This window comes from Euprymna scolopes, chromosome 9 (assembly GCF_053919585.1).
Source record: "Euprymna scolopes isolate OS-2025 chromosome 9, ASM5391958v1, whole genome shotgun sequence".
Lineage (NCBI taxonomy): Eukaryota > Metazoa > Mollusca > Cephalopoda > Sepiida > Sepiolidae > Euprymna > Euprymna scolopes.
Window position 1 is genome coordinate 98,655,795 of NC_136490.1, and position 19,377 is coordinate 98,675,171.

Sequence of the window (19,377 nt, forward strand, 5' to 3'; positions counted from 1 at the left end):
TATTATTATTATTATTATTATTATTATTATTATTATTATTATTATTATTATTTCTGCTTGTGTTAGTTTTATTTTTGTCATGGTGGGTACTTTTTATATTGTTTATTTTGTTGTTGTTTACATTGTTTTTATTTAGTATTTTGTTATTATGTGCTTTAATTATCATCTCTAAATTTTCGCAACAACTGTAGGATAACTTTAAGGTATTTTTATTGAATATTTTGTGTAAGGGGTTGGTTGCGGGAAAGTGTTTTTCAATAAGATCTAGAAATTTCTTGCCAAGATTTTTTTTATTATTTATATAAAAAAACCTAAAAAAAAACCGTCTGTCTTAAACCACTAAACTAGTTTTAAAACAGATCCTTTGGTCGATAAAATGCATGCTCATTGGCTGATAGGAAGGGGCGCGGTGGATACTAGAAAACTGATTGGCTAAGTAAAATCCTCAATAGAAGAGGACCATATAAAAACGATAAACAACCATAGAATTCGCGCATAAGCCTGACGAATCCTAGAGTGGATGAAACGCCGAATGTTCAGTGTAGCTTAATCGCCATATATATTTTATAAATTACTAACTAGCTCTACCTACGTATTGGGCACTTTTGAAGTAAATACTTAAAGTTTACACATAAATCTATACTTTCGTATATTAGTTTTCTGTGAGTAAATGAAATAGTTATATATATATGTATATATATATATGTATATATATGTATGTATGTATATATATATATATATATATATATATATATATATATATATATATATATACGAGGTGTCTTCAACAAGTTCCAGACGTTTTGTACGGGCATTTAAAATTATTGTAGATTCCTAGACATTTAGTATGTTATTGCAATACTGCTCATGAGATGGCTGACAAATATTCATGATTCCTGGTTCAAAGAACAGCCACAGTAGGAATTGAGATACATTCTATAAAATACTGATTGTCAAAACTGGTTAATTTCGAAAATCTAGTCCGGACGTAAGGACAATATAGAAGGGCGATATTCAATAAAACTCTGTGTTAAACTTAAAAAAAAAATAAGACAGAAACATATGGAATGCTTTGGCCTGCTTATAGACCATATTGCTTCAATACAGTATCAGATTTTAAGTGGCAAAATAGATTCAAGGAAGGTAGAGAATCTGTGAGAGATGATGAGAGGTGTGGGGGGAATAAAGAAGACATAACATTAGAATTTATTGCCCAAATAACGAATTTAATGCATTAGGACCGTTGTGTGTCTATAGAGAAAATAAGTGCATAGTTTGATGTCAGGGTGAGAATTGCACATAAAATTAAATGCGAGTAACTGAAGATATGAGAGATTTGTATGAATGCATCAGTCCACAACTCCATCCTTGTCACAAACTATTTGAGCGAGAATGGAATAGTGACACTTTCTAATCCTCTCTATATTCTAGACCGTTATCTCTGTAACTATTGGTTATTCGCTAAGTTCAAGGAAAACCATAGAGCCTGTCATTATGAGACAATTGAGGAGATGGAAGAGGCTGTGACGTGGGTCATTGACGAGATGACTTCTATTGGATCTTCTAGAATTTGTTAGAATGGCACAGGAAGTTACTTCAAATATAACTAGAGTTTCATGTGTGTAATATCAATAAAATTGCTCATACGAAAATGTCTGGAAACATTTCGCCGGCATCTCGTATATATATATATATGTATATATATATGTATATATATATGTATATATATTAATATATATATATATATATATATATATATATACATATATATATGATTTTCAGAATGGGAGAGATTGTATATAATAAATTCCACAGCCAAACAACGTCGCAGAACACGAGAGTCATGGCTCTTGTGGGCTGCGACGTTGTTTGGCTGTGGAATATCAATATATCTGAAAAATCAAATGGCGACGAGGACTCTATTGAATACGTGAATTTTTAGAAAAATGAGTTCAAAGTAAAAAAAAGATCTATACAAAATATTGTTAGACACCCACCGAATATATACTACCGTGACATAGGTTGGCACATATTGAGTGACTTTCTAACAGTATTTTGTATAATTTTTAGTTTGAACTCATTTTCTCAAACTTAATGTATTCAACAGAACCTCGCCGCCATTTGTGTTTTTCAAATATATCGTAAAATAAACTGTCCGTTTTTTCGAATAGATTTAATATTTTACATTTAATAGAACCTCTATTAACTTATCAAGTTAGCTAGAAAAAAGTAACTTATCTTGTCTTTGATGGCATTTATTTGTTATATATTTGTTTTTTTTTGGGGGGGTTGACAATTTTTCGAATCTTTCTGTATAGTAAAGCAAACCCGAGTGTTCCCAATATTTTGGACACAAGAATTAGTAAAAACAATTTGACATTTATTAATATCCTGTGACTGTAGGGCTAACTTAAACAAACCATGCGTTGTTGTCTTTTTTTGACTCGCCAAAGAATTGTTGTAGATGGTTGAAATTCTCTTCTGATTTTTCTGATCAATTTACGGAGGCACCATTGGAAAGCAGTTCGAATTCGTTGAACACGTCCATCTGAAGTCGCATTTTCTTTGCTGCGTATAAACACTCATCATTCATGTATTCAATTTGCTATCCCAATATCAACTTTTTTCTGGTTAAACAAAAACCATTATCGGATCTGAAAAAAAATACGAAGCATTCATTAGTTTTATAAAATATTATTTATTTAGCCATAAAATAATACATTTCATAATATTGCCATTCAGAGTTTAAGAGATATCAAGATTTGAAATGCCCCTTAGACTTATGAACGACTCCGTATAAAAAACTATGGACTTGAATAGTGCCGAAAACAATAGGAGAGAGATGCCTATAAATTCCGTAGAGGGTACATATAGGCAATCATAAAAATATCGTGAAACCAATAATAAGCTGGACGATGCAATAAAAGAATCAAAGACTGCAAGTGAAGTTTTTTTTCCAGGAATCAGATGTTTATTTCTGTAGTATTTATTATACGCACAGATATAAACTAGACGTTTACTTCAATTAATTTCGATGCATGAATAATTCAAAATTACAAGCAAGTATTTATTTTCGTACGTAAGATTAAAAAAGCCTTGCCCCGTTTATGACGAGTTATAATATAGAATAGTGCTGATTAAGAAGATATGGTAAACCAAGTAAGGTTTTACCATTACTTCTCAATCACAACTAATCGTGAAAATATCTTGAGGCTGTTTTTATTTGTTTTTATTCTGCTAAGGAACCAGGTATCGACCAAAACTGCACAATAATAGTCTATGGTGTTTTTCTTGAGACGGCAAACTTTAAATTGACAAATCTATTTTCTTTAATTGTAACGCACCAGGAAGAGACTAAGACCTGATCAGCTTTTGAAAATTATTTGGAAATATTTGATGAATAATTACACGAAATGAACCTGTTAACTGGTCACCTTGTTCTTATGTTAGATATCGACCGGGCAATGCCGAAGGGTGTGCTGATCGACGATTATTATGATCGTTATTAATATTTGTCGAAATAGAATGGCAGAAAGAATGTTATCATGGCGCAATAAATATTTACAGATAATATTATTTATGTTAAAGTGTTTTAATAGAAGATTAGTTTTCATAACTAGCACAAACAAAAATGTTAAGTTGGCGGAAGAGAATGTTAGAACATAAACAAAATTACGTTACGAGAAACTTCAGAAAATACGTATCAGTTAGCAGATACAGTTGATAGTCAGAAGAGGTCCATGGACCGCAATGGCTCCGAGTATGAGAAAATATCGATAGTAAAATTCCAGGACTAACGTTGCAGCTTTCTAATGGAAGAAACGTCATAAAAAAGCCGCTTAAATACCATCAAGTCATCTGGCCGTAAAAAATTTCGTTTGCAGCTCTTTCGTGGGTCAATAAAATCAAGATCAATCCAAGTGGATAAGGTATGTTTCTCTATTGACCGAGCTAAACCCTAAGAGACTGTTATTTGCCTCTTAATATTATAATTGTCAGATGCACTGTTTAGACAATCACAAAACGAGAAATAGGCACATGCATTTGTAGACAATCAAATATTTCGACACGTAAATATATATATACACGTCAACAAATACACATCATATATACACCCCCCATGTTATACAGAACTCGACTATATTACAATTATACTCCTCGGAGAGCAGCAACTCCCCTTTCCTACGCTGATAAAGCAAGCATAATAGACCACTTGGAAAACAACATTCGACACGCCATTGCCTAAATACAGCCTAATTTTTAGCTTAAAATCTGTATAAATTATACATATTACGTAAAAAAGAAAGAAATATTTGAAAATCATGTATTTTCCTGATGAAGACTCTTATATAGGTTGAGAGAATTTTATATTAATAAATATATATTATTTATTCATGGAAAAAACACTGCATTTTAATTGATCTATGAACCATTATACTTTGAATATTATTTATTATTTATTAAATTTTCTTTAATGAAAAGATTATGATTTACATGGTAGGTCTTTGTGCAAGAAGCGAGAAGACAGAAGTGTTAAATGAGATGTTCAATTGCTTCCGGAACGCAGTTGCATAAGGATGTAGATTGTCTAGCCAATTTTCTGTCACTCATTGTATTGCCTCAGTTGCTATTACGTTTCAGAGTTTTTGAGATGAGGATTGGCTGATCGTACTATTTGGATTATTGGGACTACCTTTCTCACCTTGGTTGTCTTTTTTTTTTTTAGGATTATCTTGTCAAATTCGGGAATATTTCGAATGAACGTGTCGAATGGTGTCTTTCCAGTTTTCAAATCACCGAGACCGAAAGAAAGATTATCCAATTTGAGAAGATACACCTGAAGAAGTTCGGAGGGTACATCCGTCGAAACGTTGAGAAATTGGGACTGGATATAAGAACAGTTGTCGGAAGAATCCAAATAATTCAATTGATATATTGCTCCAATTTTTCATGATTAGAGTTTTCAAGATTTATATGCCTGTGACCTCTCTCTTATGTAACAGGTTTATGTGACAGTAAACTTTAAAATGATATAATTTATTATAGTAAGATTCTTATATAATTATATATTATTATTTTATATAATCGTCACAACTATTGATTCTGAACTATAGAACTGATATTAAATTCATGGGCCCTTGTTACATCTTGTAAACCCTACTTTTATAATCATCACGTTTTAATTTTCTTATCTATAAATAGGTCTTTTTATGCATATCAATTTTAATATAGATTAAAATTATCCGATCAGAACACTGGATTCCATTCCGGTGTTTAATATTTATGAAATCTAAATAAGAATCTGAGTACCCCCTCTCTCTATCTCTATCTGTATTATTATATAAAACGAACTTTGTGCGTGTCTGTGTGAGTCTGTTCTCTCTGGACGCCTAAACAGTTGGTCGATTTTTACGGAATTTCACGCTAAAATACCTTATGTGCCTTGCAGTGTTCTTAGATAGGTTTTATATCGGAATGTCTTCAGTTATTATCGATAATCGATGATCGATTATTAAAATAGTACGATAAAAGAAGGAATAGGCGATTTTGACTAAAGTTAACACCTTCCACAACCTAAAATCACAAATGCATTTAAAATGTTTTGTCACCACACCAGCCAAAAGGCGCTACACATAATATCAACAGTGGGTCATTTGATATGACAAGACAGCATTCAAAATGAATGTTTCTGTTTAACGCGCAATTGCACCTCGATTTGTGTCTTTATCATTTTAAACATGAATTCAAGCTATTATAATTGCACAAGCAGAAAGACCAGACATATAACATCAATAGTAGAAATTTTGATACGTCAAGGGCGCGTTCGAAATTAATATTTCCGTTTAGAGAAAATTGAACCATTATACTTGACATTTGCATTTTAAACTGTAATTATAGCCTTTTCATATTGTTTTATATGAAAAGGCTATCAGTTTAAAATGCAAATGTCAAGTATAAAAATCAACAGTGGATTCTCTACAGTGCAATATGGGCTATAATATATTGTGTACTAAGTCACTGCGGGGAAGGTCTTCAACTAGAACAAACAATCAATCGATTTGATTGAAAAATGGGCGATTTCACTGATTTCCATGAGAATAAAAATATCAGAGGTGTAAAACATTCGTTTATCACCATTCAATCCCAGGCAAAGTTGGGTCTCCCTGCTAGTATATATTTAAAATAATATTTTGCTAAAGAAATGGTTTATTTTTTTTCTTTTAAGTTTTTTCAACAATTGCAACTATTTCCCTCTCTTTAATTCTTTCAGCACTTATTATTTTACCCCATTTCTCCTTCCCTTCACTTCTCATCGCATTCTTATAGTTTTAAATAATCAATTAGGCAAACAAAAAGGATATATATATATATATATATATATATATATATATATGATTACTTAATTTAATCACATAAATTAATAAACGACAGTATAAAAATATGTGTAAACTTTAAGTTTTACTTCAACAGTGCTCAATACGTAGGTAGTAAGTTATAAAATAAGTTGCCATATATATTTTAGAACTTACTACATATACATATACATATATATATATATATATATATATATGTGTGTGTGTGTGTGTGTGTGTGTGTCTGTGTTTGTCTGTGTTTGTGTGTGTGTGTGTTGTTTTCGGTTTCGATGCAAGCTAATGCACCCAAGTCATATCGATATATTTTTGTTGTTTTGAAACCACAACTTTATAATATATAAGAATCGATAGAAAATTGTAAAAATATACAGTACTCTCCTTTAATTTGAACTTCCTCTAAAGTTGGACTTCCTCTCATTTGAACTTCCTCTCATTTGGACTTCTTCTAAACCTGGACTTTCTCTAAATATGAGCTGTCTCGTCATTGAAATTGTATTAGCATATTTGATGCGCATTGCAGTAAAACTCTTTACATGGTTTAGTTAGATATTGCGCAGAAATGTTAATATTGATACTATGTAATTAATGTAGATTAACTATTGATAATTAATTTACACTAACTGTAATTTTTTTTTTCAGATTGCTATATTTAAAGCAAGCACATTAACAAAAGCATGGGGTAAATTATGCCTAGCGCCAAAGGCTTTTGAACTGAAAAAATCAGAGAATACATCTGGTCTAGAAAGAATTCTTGAAATTAAGCGGTTACTGACCAACCACGCTGTTCTTAAATCACTTAATGCAAATGATGTTGATATGTGAGTGCAACAAGATTAGGAAACTATTGATCAATATCCCGAAGGCAGTAATCGTGATGAAAATAGCGACAGATCCCATTCTCTTGACCCTAATGTAAATAACCAAAAACACTCATATGAAGCAATATCATGGGATGATGCAGAAAAGTCTATGAAAACGGTTATAAAATTTCTAGAAAAAAGTCCTTACTTTAGTGACAACTATGTTTTGCAAGCAATGCCACTCCGAAGAGATATAATCATAAAGAAGCTACAGAACCAAGAAATTGTAGATTTTCTTGATCGCTTACGGAATACAACGGCAGCGTCCGAGAGCTCAATCGATGAACCTGGAAACTGCAATGAGACTCATTCAATGAATAAATAAAAAAAAAACTGTATTTTACATAAATGTATGATTTCTGCAGATGATAACTTAGGTAATAAATACCTAACAAGCAAGAGTAGATTTAATTTATTTTCAATATTTTTGTTCCTGGTAATAATATTTAACAATTCTTACTTTCAATATATCGTAAACTCAACTTAATATATACTTGAAGTATCACATAGCAATGAATTTCATTTACTATTTCTTTATTATTAGAAAATTAAAGTTAACTGCAGCAATTTTTTAATCACGAAACTTGAACAGCATCCTCTAATTTGAACGAAGCGCATGTTCAAATTATAGGAGTTATACTGTATATTAAATCTGCACAAATTCATGTTTAAGCGTATTTTATGACCGGGGTACGCCGGGCGTCCCTGCTAGCTAAGATAAATATGTTTGCTGTTTTAACAAAAGAGCTACAATAATACCATGATGTCTCCATTTACACTGAACATCCACAGAAAGCCAAGATTAATAAACTACTTATGAAAGGATCCGCTGTGGAATTTCCACATGCCTCGCTAATTTACAATGAAAATAATAGCGCAGAGGTTCGGAACTCGGTAATGTTTTTCTAAAAGTTATGCGTATTAAGCATGGAGCTTTTAAATAGAGTTTGCTTCAATTTTACCCGTTCCAGCCTTCAGTATTTAACCACAGGATCCAACCGCAAGAGCTCCTCACTATTTAAGGGGTTTCTGTTTTTGTTTTTTTTGTTTTTTTTCTACTGACGGGCGTTAAATTGAGTTGCGAATTGAACAGCATTTTTATTTCTTTATTTTTCTCTTTTTGCTTGGACACTGGAAAATATTTAGGTTTCGTGAACGCGTATACCGCACGTACAAGCGTTCGGGGCAAATGCAACGTCGTTGAAGTCGATTAAGATAAATAGATTTAAAAAAAAAATAAGCAAAACATTTTTTTTAGATAGGAAGAGATCGAGAAGAAGACGAACAGCGACGTTGAAATTAAAGCAGTTAGGGACAGAAAAAATATATGAAACACAAAAAACTTTAGATAAAGCTATGTGAAAAATTAACAATATACACAAATAAATTATATAAAAATAAAAACAATATATAAATAATTATATATATAGTACATAATAAAAACATGAAATAAGTAATCAAACCGTTTTCTTATTATAAAATAATCGGTTACATTAACCGGAAAAAATAAGAGGAAGATATTCTAAAATATTCATCGAAAAGATACAATACAAATAAAAATAGAGGTTGAATTATTTGAATGAGTTCATTATGAAGGCCTATTTTATTTATTTTTTAAAAGCCATTTTTTCTGGGGTTTTTTTTTCGATAAAGACAAATAAAACAAAAGCAGATAAATAACAAACAGGAAGTAAAAAAAAAAAAAGAAAACAAAATGTCCGTCGATCCAAAAAGATGTCGTCTGGTAATGATAAATGAGGTGGGTTATTTTGTTTTTTTGGTTGGAGGGTAAAGAAAATGGGTGGGAATGGACAATGAGGGCAAGGGGAAAGATGGAATCACTCTAACGAGTGCGGAGCGAATGCTTTTGCGGTGCGGGTGTTTTACGCTAGAAACAAACTTGTAAAAACCGTTTCTTACGTGCCTCTATTCGTTATTTGATACACAGAGCAACAAGGAGAAGCACCGTTCGTATATCTGTTGTTTTCACTGGTTCATAGTAATTAAATATTTCATGATTATTCTAAATTTCTACTCAAGTGAGTTTACTAATCGAAACATTTACTGAGGCCCACCGGCAAAATGAGGGGTTAGTTGTAAGTTCACCCTCATCCATTCGTTTATCCGCACTTTTCTCAATAACTACGTCTTGGATATTTTTTTTAAAATTTTACACAAACATAAAATATAATACGATTAAAAATAAATAACAGAACGGATTTTCCAGGAAAACTCCGGGTTGACCCCCTAGGAGTGCATTTCGAGTTAAAATGGCTAAAATTGACACTTTTGTGCTTATCAAAAAAATTGATGGCTAGGATTTTTATAAAACTTTCTGAAAAGTTGTAACTAACTGATTTCTATATAATTTTGTTTGTCTATACTTCGCGATAGCTCTTCGGCGTGCCCCAGAGGCTCTTATAAAACCAATACAAGCACTTTATTTTTGTGACTATTTTACCATATTTGTCCAAAATTTTCTGTGTATGTCTATTTAGCAGTTTTGCATGGTGCTTAACTCAAATTTTAATATGTTAAGGTCTTTGTGACACTTGGAGCTAAATGGGGGTGGGATGATTGACATAGTCAGTTTTTTTTTTTTTTTTTTTTTGCATGGTGCAGAATTCAACTTTACATATGTTACGACTTAAAACTGCACTGTTTGTTCATTTTCACTAGTATTTGACGTCGCTCGGCTAAATTAAATAGGGGAGGGGCGGCAAATTCTGAACTGTTTATGCCTCTTTCACTGTGCACTAACAAGGGTCTATGCATGCTCCATTTTATGGGGGGGTGAATTCAATTTTCACGATATCTTTTTTTTATTAAATTGTTGGGGGGAGTCACAGAATAGTTACAAAACACCCTTTGCTCTCCATGAATTGCTTTCGAAATAACTTATTTCATCGCGGTACCAAAAATACATAAGTGCCAGTTGGTTTTCTAATCCAATTTTTGTAATTAAATTTGGATAAACTCAGATCTGTGTTCATAACTTACAATTCTCTAACTGAATAAAAGAGTGAGTGAAATCCGCGCATAATTTTGATCAATTAAAACTTACATCATTATGCTGATCTCGCAATTAATCTAATACTTATTGTGAATAAAAAGTGAAATTAAATCTCATTTTCAAAATATGTACTGTAATTTGAAAATAAAATACACCACAATGCATTTCACTTTTTTCAAATCAACCATTCTAATCTTTTTGTAATCGTTGAAAACAAGTAAATCGCTCAAACAATTGTTTTTTTTTTAATTTTTCACAATAATAATAAAAAAGATTGTACAAAATAGAAAGGCATATCTGATTAAACAATTCTTTACGAATTCTTTTCTCTTATGCAACTTTGGCTGTGTGTTTGTGTTCGTTGCTTATAGACTCCAAAACGGTTGAACAGATTATCTTTAAAATTTACAAAACTTTAGTGTATAAGTCTGGGGGTGATCTTATTTAAGTTTTGTGTAAGAATACCTCCGATAATTACCGATGATCGATAATCGAAACCGTTATTTTAATTTACCTATCATCGGCAAAGCTATTTTTCCATGTCGTCGCTTAGCAACAATGATAGAACACCGGCCCGTGAAATTCTACTGTGGGTAATTGATAGCGTGTTTTTTTCTTTTCTATGATTTTGCGTGACGTGGTCTGTAAGTTTAAACTCCGCATGTAAATTTAATTTTTTTTTCATTAACTACAAAGAATTTCATAAGACTTGAAAATTTACGTTTTTTTTTTTTTTTGTTTTTTTGCATGACGTGGTCTGCAGGTTCAAACTCCGCATGTAAATTCTTAATTTTTTTTTTTTCGTTAACTGGAAAGAAGTTTATATAAAATGATTTTGTAAATAGGTTCTCTAGAGTGCAATATAGAATAACATATATTTTGGACTATGCTATATATTACACTTTATATGGTAAATTAATTCAACTATCTTTATATTATACTAACCACAGTGAAATCAACACATAGGAATTAGATATAAATCGGTGCTCCAAGTTCATTATGCTGCGATAAAAGTTTCCAAACCGTAGAACACTAACATTGTCGCCCTAGAAAAGTTTACTTGATTCCATTTCCGTTTAATGAAAACCGATTATTTTTTGTTTTTGTTTTTGCATAGAGGTATATGAAGCTTACTCCCAGCCGATTTCACGGATTTCGATGACAATAAAAATATGAGTGTGAACTATTCGTGGATTATCATTCAATCCCTGGCAACGTCGGGTCTCCCTGCTAGTCTATTACTAAATTTAAAGTTATTGTGACTATTTATATTTAATGATTATTATAAATATAAAAATAATTATAGTGCAGTGACAATTCAATGGTTAACTATATGTTCGTTCGTTTTATGAATGTTGTCTTTCCAGCCTACTATGTTTGTGTTATGTATTTTTATTAATCCTGTAATTGGTATAGCAAGTATTTTAACATCAGTGTGTGAGAAATCTTCGAAGAGAAGAATACTTAAACTTTTTGTTTGAATTAATTCCCTTAAATGAGAGGGGAAAAAAGCAAAAGACTAGAGATGTATGATTACTTTCAGTAAAGAAAAGGGAAGAAAACGCTACAGAAACCCGCATAAAAATATATCCTCTGTATGCGGAGAATATTCTTAAAGGATAAGTGTGTCAAATATTGTGTGCTCCATTTCGGACAGGACATTTTTAGTAGAGAGATGGTTCTCCCTGTCTCTCCGATTATAGATGATCAACCGTGGCCAAGTGAAAATCGTAGTTGAACAAGATTTCTGTCTGACAAACAGATAAATCGCAGACATTTTCAATATTTTCGAATCGGACCTAGAAAATGAATTTGCACAAACTCGATGAGGCTTTTAAACTTGATATTAAAACAAAATAAATAAAAAAGCAAAACAACGATTGAACATTTTCACTAATTTATCATTCTGAGATATATATATATATATATATATATATATATATATGCTAAAAATAATGGAAATAGTATTCCGACAAAATAGAGAAAATATAAAGGAACAAACCGTATTATGTGTACATCAACGTTTCGTCTTTATTTCGAGACTTCCTCTGGATGAATGAGATTAAGAAACCAAAAAATATACCAGTACAAAATATTTGAAAATGTTTCACGTGCACAGTGTGACGCATTTCTATTTCAGAGAAACGGAAAATTGATGTTGGAAATTCAAAAAGGAGGGGGGGGCTGGCGCTGTTAAAGAGAAGGACATTTTAGTGACGTTTTATAGTCGTTAATTTAATTTTAAAACTATGAACACAAGTTTATATTCTTATTAGGGAATAGAAATGTATGTAATCGTTTTTGTGTGTAGTTTTGCGGTGAACTTTTAAGGATAGTTTATTATTGGATTTTATTGTAAGTAGGTCAAGAAAATATTTGAATTTTAACAGATATAATGACGACGAAACTCGATTCTTGGGTTTCCAGTTTGACTGCCTTGGTTCTTGTGAGCTGCGACGTTGTTTGACTGTGGAATAATTATCTCTTACATCCTGATATATACATGTACACACACACGCGCGCGCACACACACACATATATATGTGTGTATGTGTGTATCATAAGAGACTTTTTCTAATATCAAACGGGTGCATCTCAACTAGTAACTGAAAATGCGGGAATGGAAAAAACGGGGGGAGGGTAAAATGTATTATGATGATGATAAATGATTTTCCGATTGCGGACGGGAGATTATATCCGAAAAAGGACTAAAATGCGTGGAAATGTAGAAAGAAAAAAAAAACACTGAAAAATGTGAAACGTTACAAAGGACTCAGATGATATGGAAAAAGAAGAGTATGCACGATGCTGACATGTGATTGGCATAAAACAAAAAAAAAAATGAAGCTTACGAGAATCAATCAAATTGTTGATATTTAGTTTATTCAAACTAATGTTCTCATGTTGGCTGTTATTCTTAAACATTACAGTCAATGTAACATTCCGTCTTCTGTTGTGTCTTGTCGAACTTAGAAATGTTTATCTGGAGATTTTAAACAGAACGCTTTATTTAACCCATTGAGGTAGCTTGCTCTTGTTCTGTAATCTATGACCGGAAAAATTCTTAAGTAATTGTATACTTAAGATCACCCATACTGGGGTCAGAATATTCAAACTTCAGAACTCTCACATATAAATTAATATTACTTAACCTTTATATTTCCGTCGCCACAGATCCTAAATGATCCAAATAATTTATATGATGAAGCTTCATCTGAAACAGATGAAGCAAACCATTTTTTTTTGCAAAACTTAGAATTTAATGCAGAAAAAAATATGTTTTTGAAATTGCGTTTATCCCCTTAAATTCACAGTAGAACACCGAGATACGGTGCCCCTAGGATACGGTTTCTTCAGGTCACGATGTTTTTCTGACCTCTACGGTATTTGCCCAGTCCTAGGATGTTATTTTCAATGTTATTTGATTATATACATATGTATTATATACTGTACTGTATTTTGCTACTTTTAGTAGATATACACTATAATTATATGTTGCAATTCTATATGCATATACTAAATGTACAACTATATATATATATATATATATATATATATATATATATATATATATATATATATACTAGCAATGGGTGCCCGGGTGCTTGGAGGTGTATGCTGACGAAAAAAAAAAACGGTATTTTTTTTTAATTTTGACCCCTATTATGACCTCTTAACCTTCATTGTTTTGGGCTCTAATCAAGTTATTAAGTTAGATCCATGTCCAAGGAACCTAACATTTCAAGTGTTTAGACCCAAAATTGTCGGAGGAGTTTGGTAGAGTTGTCAAAGATCAAATCGTTGAACGTTGACCCCTTTAACAGACAAATTTCTGGCCCAAACCCGATCGCATCGATTTTCCCAAATCTCAGTACCCTGTATATCAAATTTCAGGTCTGTAGACTAAAAATTGACAGAGTTATTGCGTAGGGAAATGTACACAGACAGACACAGGCACGTTCACTTATATATATATATATATATATATATATATATATATATATATATATATATATATATATATATCTGTGTATATATATGCACATATATATTAAATGCGCAATCATTATATGCTATTATTTAACAACAAAAATAATATTAATTTGTTTATCGCGAATTATTATCCTAATCTTTTAGTTGCTGCTTTCATGACGTTTCGACCGACTATACTCCGGCCTTCGCTTGTATTTACCGCGACGGGATAGAAACTCCGAATCTCCTAACTGCATACTCAGCAATTAATGCCTTCCATAGTTGTTGTCGTCTCATCACGTTTTGACCGACTAATCCTCTGGCCGGCTTTGGGTAGAATTGAAACCGCTATCTTTGCGGCTCGTGGCACAGAGGAGAGAGAGTTTTAATTTGTACAGTTCCAGGTGAGTATTATCTGAAGATAGCGGTGTCAGTCCAATCAAAAAGCCGCCAGAGTATTAGCTGACCAAAACGTTGTGAGACGGCAACAACTATGGAAGGTAGTAATTGCTAAGAATGCAGTTAGGAAATTCGAAGTTTCCTTCCCGTCGCGGTGACCACAGCACGAAGGCCAGAGGAAAAGTAGGCGGAAAAGTCGTGAAACAACCACGAGGTAAATAGTCCGCAATAAATAAATTAATAAATAATGCTCATCTCAATAATTATTCTAATTAATCAAACAAATTATAGTATACATCAAATATTTGATTCTCCTTAACACCAATCACGATCTAAAACAGAATAAATTGTTTGGAAGAATTTAAATAATTTGTACATTTCTTTTGTTGTCAATTGTTTTTTAACCTGTGTTTTTTAACTTGTGTTTTGTGACATGATGTAAATCAATATTCTATGGAGTTATGAAAATCTATACTTCTCTTGTTTAGATAATTTTGTTAGCTCTATTTATAAGAAAGCCAAAATGTTCAGTTGATAAAATCTCAAACTGAGGAAATCAAAGTTTAAATTTAGATTTTGGGTTATGGCATTCAATTTAATGTCTGTGAAAGTTGCTAAATGTTGGTCCCAATACGTATTATGTGTGTTACCGTAATGTGAAACTTCCTATGCCTTTTTCTCTCCACCAGTTTTCTTGAATTTTACGCACTTTTTAGCTACTTAGAAAAATCAATTGTAAAAGCGATATTCTCCTGAAGGTTGAAGGTTCAATCATTAGTGTGGGTGACAGAAAAATACATTTTCGAATTACTTGGACCTCTATCTAGTCATGACTGACGAAACAAGACCACGCTACCCCCGTGAAGTAAATAAAGGGGCCTGCACGAAATTCCGTCCAAATTCTCGAGCTCGACAAAGACATTCCCCAGTTCGACAAGATATATCGACCGAAACGTTGTGAAAATTACACTCAAGATGAGAACAGTAGTCCGATGAATACAATGCAAATAAGTGCTTTGTAAATACACCGTTAATCGGTAAAATTATGAATTCACCAATTTGAAAATCAAAGCTGGTTTTTCAATGTTAACTTTCAAACCAAATATTTGCATTCATTTTACTGTGATATCATGTTAATATATACGTATATATATGTTAAAATAACATTTGAAATGCAATTTCTTTTACGGCAGAAATGAGAAAAGAATACAATTCTGTATATTGCTAAACTTTAAATGCAATCATTATATTTCAATGATTTAAAAGTGAATATATTTTCTTAATATTAAATTAAATTAATGTTTATGTTACTTATGAAGTATTACTTCCTATTTAAAATTGAGCTAGGTTTCAACTGTAAACACTGTGATATAATGATTTTTAAACCTAATCTAGTTTATTTACTTGATATCCATTTTGACTTAAATTATTATAAAGGAAATTAGGGCGGCACTATACCATATCATCTATATAGGATATCATCTATATAGGAAAGCGTGTGTGGTATTTATTTTGTGTGTTACGCTTACATCGGAGTGGATGTCGTTTAATTGTTATGGACTTCCATTTCTGTAATAAATAATTGACCCAAGAATTCTTCGTAAGTTTTAGTTTCGGTTTCGATTATAGTTGATGACACTCCAGTACTCTCTCTTTTTTTTTTAATAATTAAGTTTATCAAGAATTCCTCATAAGTATTGGTTTCGGTTTCGAATATAGGTGGATAACCTCAAGTTATATCTATCTATAGTTTTTCATAAGTTTTGGTTTAGGTTTCGCTTCCAGCTAATCGACCCAAGACATATGGATATATATATATATATATATATATGTATATATATATATATATATGTATATATTAAATCGAAACTGTATAATATTAAAAAAAATCGATATACCACTAATTCTATAATTATATATACGAAATCTGCAAGAATTAAAACACCATATTTAAACGTACTTTACGAGCAGGCTATACTGGGCGTCCTTTACAGCTTAGATAAACACTTTTGCAGTGTTAAGACAAGAGCTACAATAATATCATATCATCTCTATTTACGCTAAATATCTACAGAATGCCAACATCAATATATTACATTTAAATGAGTCCCTGTGGACACTAGCGAGACCTATGAAAACATAGGTCTCGCTAGTGTACTCATAATTAAAGTGCCATCAAATACAGAATTCTGGAATCAAATATTAATTCCAAATCCAGCCATATTACTAAAAACATAAAGCACAGGCAATAAGTTTCTTACTCACGAAAAACAAATGTATTTAAACGCCTCTCTCCGTCATAGTTCATTGGTTTTTATAAAATGTAAGACACACGAAAGTCTCTCTGGGGAATGCCAAATTCATTAATTATTGTCACTTAAATTCGTAAAGTGGCAGTCATGGAGATTAATTATATTATATTTCGCACGAAACAAATGGAACAAGACAAAAATATACTATCATATACTTATACAGAGACGTATATTAGAAACAAAGTTATTTTTAGATGTGAACGTTTTAATAGTAACATATCAGGCGATGCAGTTTACGAAATTTTGTTAAAATTGCAATAGCCTTGCACGTATATATATATATAAATATATATATATATATATATAAATATATATATATAATATATATATGATATACATGATATATATATATGAAATACATGATATATATATGTGATATACATGATATATATATGTGATATACATGATATATATATATGATATACATCATATATATATATATATGATATACATAATATATATATATATACATATATATGATATACATGATATATATATATGATACACATGATATATATATGATATACATGCTATATATATATATATGATATATATGATATACATGGTATATATATATATATGATATACATGATATATATATATATGATATACATGATATATATATATGATATACATGATATATATGATATACATGATATATATATATGATATACATGATATATATATATATATGATATACATGATATATATATGATATACATGATATATATATAAATATATATATATGATATACATGATATATATATATATATAAATATATATATATATATATGATATACATGATATATATATAAATATATATATAAATATATATATATATGATATACATGATATATATATATGATATACATGATATATATATAAATATATATATATGATATACATGATGAATATATATATGATATACATGATATATATATATATAAATATATATATATGATATACATGATATATATATAAAAATATATATATATATATATGATATACATGATATATATATATATAAATATATATATATGATATACATGATATATATATACATATATAAACATATATATATATGATATACATGATATATATATAAATATATATATATGATATACATGATATATATATATATATATATATATCATGATCTTCTAAAAGTGCACAATTTATATAATGCAATCAAGAAAGACGAAAATTCATGACTAGAACGTTATAATAAAGTCATCATTTAAAATAAAGTTAACGGGGTGAAGAGAATAAAAGGGGGAAAAAGAAAATGGGGAGTCAGCTGACCGGTTTCGCCCTAACTTGATCAATGCTGTATCGAGGGATTTGAGTGAAAAAAAGGAAAGGCACGAATGGGAATCGAAATTATGTACAGATAAAAATAACGTTGCGTTACATTATGTATGGGGGGAAAAAGTAGGGAAAGCAATTGAAATACAGCGTTATATTACTCGATGATTCTAGAGACTAAGCACACTCAAACCTAAAAGGCATTCCTTCTGCTTGCAGATAGAAGGCCTTCTCAATCGAACGTGAACAGACTCCAAGATCTTTAATTGAAATAATGAGTGAGCACGACTCAAGATTGTAAAAGAATTCGTGCTAATGTTCGCTGTACATGACGGGGTTTTATAAGGTGGTCAGTAATTGAAGACCCTTATGTATTGGCACTTACGCCTGTTGTTTGATAAGCATAATTTCTGATTTTGGTAGGTACGTGTTGTTGGGCTCTTCTGTGCAATTTTAATGTTGTTCGACCAACATAGTTGGCACTGTAACTACATTCAAAATTGTAAATTACATTATTATTATGATGTGGGGGTAGAACATCTTTTCGAGAGGATGGCTTTAACGTTCTCGTAGAGAACACAACACGTACATTTGAAGCAAAATAACAAGTTTGCACTGTTGAACTTATTTGCTTTGGAAATTTCTCACTTACTGCCCCCAGCCAAGGTAAACACAGATATACCGGGCATTTATTGGCCGTTTGAATTTTAGTTACAGAGGACTCTTCTATTTTCCTCTGTATAACTGACCTAATCAAATCCAACGGGTACCCATTTTTAAAGAGGGTGTCAGTAATTATTTTTATTTCCTCATCCAATTTTGATTTTGAGCAGATTATGAGGCCACGATGTGTTAAGGTCCAAATAAAACTTATCTTACATTTTCGGGGGCAAAATGAATCCCAACATGTATACAGTCCCGTGAACGTAGGCTTACAGTATATAGATGTAAGGTAACTGGATGGTGTTTTCCTTACCAATACATCAAGGAAAACTATTGACAAATTAGATTCTCCTTCGTAAGTGTATTGTAACGCAGGATGCATTTTATTAAGTAAGGAGAAAAAATACTTGTCTAGAGAGCTCTTCAGGCAATTGCAGTAAGCCGTACAAGATAACTTCCAGATTCGTTACTGATTCCCT